The 5,157-nt window shown below is 35.7% G+C and overlaps 2 non-coding genes across 2 annotated transcripts; one reads left to right on the forward strand and one right to left on the reverse strand.

The window, feature by feature from the left end:
* The first annotated feature begins 3,556 nt into the window (after positions 1-3,556).
* TRNAY-GUA lies at positions 3,557-3,650 on the forward strand. The gene is made up of 2 exons: positions 3,557-3,593; positions 3,615-3,650. It is a non-coding gene; the product is annotated as a tRNA-Tyr (tRNA).
* A 79-nt stretch (positions 3,651-3,729) lies between these two features.
* Positions 3,730-3,801, reverse strand: TRNAD-GUC. The gene has a single exon. It is a non-coding gene; the product is annotated as a tRNA-Asp (tRNA).
* Positions 3,802-5,157: the final 1,356 nt, after the last annotated feature.

Consider the following 5,157-nt stretch of genomic DNA (forward strand, 5'->3'; position numbering starts at 1 on the left):
GTTTCAATTAGAAATAGAAGATTGGGCTTCTTAGAAGCAACAAAGCCCAAAAAAAACCTGAACTGCCACTAGGTTTCCAAGCCCACGGCAGTTATAACTTAAGCAATTCATTGGGCCTAGTGTGCCTAGGATCCAGGGCCCACCTCATTAGAAGATAGAGAAGCTGACTGCTCAATAACAATATTGGTAAGCCAAACAGCAGTAGCATTAGCGTCTACATCATCATTATCTCTCAATAATAACCACTCCATCACCATCGTCACCCATCTTTAATGCACCGTTACCCCCTCACCCTCTACTCCCTCTTTCTAAGACTTCACCTCTTTCCCCAATGAATGAGACAGTAAAGACTCACCATTATGAGTCGTTACCTCTTTCCCTACTCTCTCGTCGCCTGGACTAGCCATGATCGTCGGATCCAACACCAACCACCTACTCACTAGCGTCGCCACCCGTCGCTGACCACCAACTCTAAGCCACGTCCCAAACGACTTCTCCACCCCTTCCCCCGACTGCTCAAAACCTGTCGGACAAAACTTATCGTCATGACCCATGATTCCACAATGAAAATAGAATGAGGGCAACCTTTCATAGCGCAAGTACACCGAAAACCGCTCACCCCCAGGCTTCTTCATCTTCATCTTTTTCTTAATAGGTTTGGCGACTAACATGCGAACACGAATCCGCATAAAAGATTTCCAGTCACCCACAAAGTTCCGGTGATCAACAGCAACAAATTCCCCTACAAAATTTCCAACGATCTTGGCCACTTTCTCATACATGAATCCCAACGGAATGTTATGAACCTGCATCCAGAATTCTGACGAATCAAGCGGCACTGTCATGAGATCATCATCCTTCGCCAACCGACGTAATATAGAACCAAATTCTGGTTGAAAGTCCACAGACCGTCAGTCATAACACGAGAAATGTGCTTTTCATGGTAGAAAGTGAAAAGGAATCGATCAATGCCCAACCCACGAATATGCAGCCCTTTCATCAACCTCCAAGATTTCGCCATCACATCACGAAAAATAACAAACTTCACTGAACGGTTAGTGAGTACACGCCCCACTGCTGAGAACCGAAAGTCGAAGGTTGTTGTAATCACATCATCAACATCAACTACAACACCCTCCTCATCATCAGTAATCTACAGAGCTTCACATGCCTCCGCCAAACCACTAGTTTCCCCTTTCTCCGTGACATAAAACCCTACGAAAACAAACAAACGACAATAGGACACAAAAGGTCACTAGGAAAACTCTCCACACAGACGAGAGAGAGAAAAACTTTTTATTTTTCAAAATTTTTTATTTTTTAATTAATTAGGGGATCCAATTGCACTATACGGTTGACTTAGGGAGCCAATTTGATCATTTTTCCTTAAAAAAATTTGTAATCTAACAATAAAGGTGTGTTTGGAAACCATGAAAATGACTTCTGAAAAATATTTTCTAGAAAATGAGTCATTTTTCAAAAAACATTTTCATTTCCCGTGTTTGGTTGAATTTCAGAAATATGTCTTGGTGCGTTTGGTTTATTTTCTTGAAAATCAGTAGAATTGTATATTTAAACATTTTAATTGTTTTGTTTAGAATATAACAACATGTATAATAATAATATAATAATAACAATTTTGAATAGAATAAAAAATAACTAATAAGATATCAAAATAACTAACAAAAGTCTTGTAATTTAAAATAACAAACCAAAATAATCAAAGTTTTACAATCCACAATTACGAACAAAGATTATTAATCAAAGTATTGGTGTTCGTGGTGATAATGGTAGTGATATAGTGGTGGTGGTAATAGTTGTGGTAGTGTGGTGGTGGTGTAGTGGTAGTGATAGTGGTGGCGGTGTTGTTAGTTGTATAATAATAATAATAATAATAATAATAATAATAATGGTGGAGGTGGCGACAACGGTGATGGTATTTTGGCGGTGGCTGCAGTGGTGGTGGTGGTGGCGGCGGTGGCGGTGGTTGCGGTTGTATAGTGGTGTTGGTGGTAGTGATGTCGTATGGTGGTGATGGTGGTAGTGAGCTGGTATGGTAGTGGTGCGAAAATTGGAAAATGACTTCTTCTAAAAGAGATGGGAAGTCATTTTTATAAGAAAACAAAGTTATTTTCCTTTGAGCAAAGAGTCATTTTCTTTTAACTTACATTTTCCATCTTTTACCAAACACTGAAAATTCAAAAAATAATTTCCAAAAATCATTTTCTGGATTTCTAAAGACACCATAAGCATAGTTTGGTATATGGGTCACATTGGGAAATTTTTTTTTTAAATTTTAAATAAATTTCTTCGAATAAACATAAGATTGTGTATCTCTCCCATCCCTTAACATGCTATATCTCGGAGCAATAGGTCGAGTCACACAAATCATTAGTGAAGTATCATGATTCAAGAATTATATTATTTGAATATATATGTAAGACACATAATTTATTTCACTTGATTTTTTTATTTTTTATTTTTTGGGTAGATAATTTGTATTATAAGATTTGGTTAATTGTTTTCCCCGTGCACTAATCACAAAATAATAGCCTTAATTAATGACTTGACTTATTAAGCAATGGTATTCACGGTTCAATGTATTCAATAATTTCAATTTAGAGATTTATGAATGGTTGTTTTCAAATAAATTATGAATGGTTGTTTTCAAATAAATTATGAATGGTTAACTTATATATGATCAGCATCATCAACTACAATAATGGGGTTTTAATAATTTCTGTAAAGAGCTATTGGTCAGTTTTCCAAAGACTTCTGACTAATGCAAGTTATGTTTTGAAAAGCAGCAAACATATTTTTGTAAAATTTTACCAATAAGGGACATTCCTTTCACCTAAAAGTAAATGGAGGCATGTTGTGAAAAAAGATGAGATGACAGCCTTTGGACACCCATAATCTCAAAAGAACACCAACAAAAAATATTTCAAAAATTTAAAATTTTCTGGCTCCTCGATTTGATAAATAGAGTCCCTCCTAAAGCGTGAAGAAGGTTAAAAAGTTAAGATGATCATATTACAAGTAAATTCCACCATTCTATATCACTAAAACGCTTCAAAGAATTATCTAAGGTTCTACCCAGATAGTCTCCAAGACTAAAATTCCTTGTTCTAATAATTTGATGATCTTTTCTCAAGGCCACTTGGTACATGGACGACCCTAAAGTGAAATCATGTTCTTGTATTAATCTTTTGCTCTAAAGTGTCGTAGAAGTTGAAAATGTAGAATGTGGACCGCCGAATAAAAAGAAATGAGACCAAAAAAGATAAAGAATATTATTTTACATTTTAAAACAACACTAATATGTTAATTATGATGTGTTGTGTTGGTACATCTGTTACCATTCAAAATGAATAGTTATAAGATCAAACCACAATGGAGAGATTACTTTTTAAATTAGCTGCAATTTGGTGCTCAACGGAACTACGTCGTATAGGATGCGCAGCTCCCTACCGTGGCATTCACCAGAAAAGCACTAGTTGCTTTTGTCCTATTTTAATTATAAATAAAACTAAGTAATTGGAGATTTATGATGTACCCGACCTTAGCTCAGTTGGTAGAGCGGAGGACTGTAGTTGGAATCATTTCGGTCTGAAATCCTTAGGTCGCTGGTTCGAATCCGGCAGGTCGGAGAGAGATTCTCGTCTGATAATATTTGCTGTTTATCTTATCTTATACGGAAGATAAGCAAAAATTGTAGAAAACATAAAACGCCGTTGCCGGGGATCGAACCCGGGTCACCCGCGTGACAGGCGGGAATACTTACCACTATACTACAACGACCCTATGGCTTATTGTTATATACAATATAATATAAACAAAATAGCATTCATCCAATCAAGATCTACCGGAGGATGAGGACTGAGGAGGAAGATATCAAGCAAAATAGCATCAAACACATTGATTATAAATAAATAAATATATATATATATATATATCGTTCTTTTTTTTTTTTTTTTCATTTTTTCTTCTCTCGTGTGTATGTATATATAGAAGTTTCTAACATCTATTTTATCAAGGAATGTAATCAAAATTTTCTTTGATCTTCTTTATTGTATCTGAGCCAATATACACCAGAAGAAGAGAAATAAAAACATTATTTTGTGATTGAAAACAAAGAAACTTCGGTCAATTCATTATTCAAAATTTTCATCAAAGCTTTAGTTTTGTAACCATGAAGTTAACCCAAACTAGTTATTCGCTTTGGAAATCTCAAGTTCTTTCTTTGGTTCATAGCCTATCAAGGAAAGCAAACTACCAGAAGCTTTAAAAAAGAGGATGGCAAGGAAACACCAATAATGTAGTTACTTGGTAGTTGACACTATTGTTGCAGAGGTATTGCTCAATCTTGATGAAACTAGTACTACTTACTATGTATTGAATATAAAACTTTTCCTATATCTAAAGAGAAAGAGATGTTTGTTCCATTAACTATTACGACACTAATCAAAGATAATTTATCACATATTTGTGATAGCTTAGCAACCATTTTAAAATGTCTAGATGAAACTGTCAAAGATCAGAGTTTCAGTTGGCAAGAGGTCTCAAAGCAAAATACAAGGACTTTCATATATATGGCAATGCTTACCAAACCACCGTATCCATCATATAATCAATATACCTTGTCTCTAAAGAGTTATGAGAAAGAGATATAACTTGAAGCAAGAAACAATGAGCAATCAATTAATCATGATCAAGCTGTTAGGAAAAGGGGTAGAAAATGTTGTAGCAAAGAGTACGTCAATGTAGGCTGTAGAAGTTGTTTGCAGAATATGACAAAGGGAATCTGTGACGTGTACAAGACACTGCCTTAAAAGTGATTTTCTAGAGATTGTGTGGTCTTAAACCCGGTTTCTTTGGAATTGCTAACACAGAACTGGTGCAAATTAATTTGCATAACTAAAACGCAGGCGGACCTAACTAAGAATGCTCAGACAAGATTATTGAATCATGTGCTCCATCCAACTAAAAGCCTAAGCTGATAGTTGGACTGCACATTTATGTTTATATATTATATGCTCAACACTGCACATTTATGTTTATATATTATATGCTCAACACGCCCCCTCACGTGTGCGGGCCGATTGACTTTGATGGGCTCCAAGCAACACGTGGACCATAGTCTCTTTTCGAACCCAT

This window comes from Ipomoea triloba, chromosome 9, assembly GCF_003576645.1.
Source record: "Ipomoea triloba cultivar NCNSP0323 chromosome 9, ASM357664v1".
Taxonomy (NCBI): domain Eukaryota; kingdom Viridiplantae; phylum Streptophyta; class Magnoliopsida; order Solanales; family Convolvulaceae; genus Ipomoea; species Ipomoea triloba.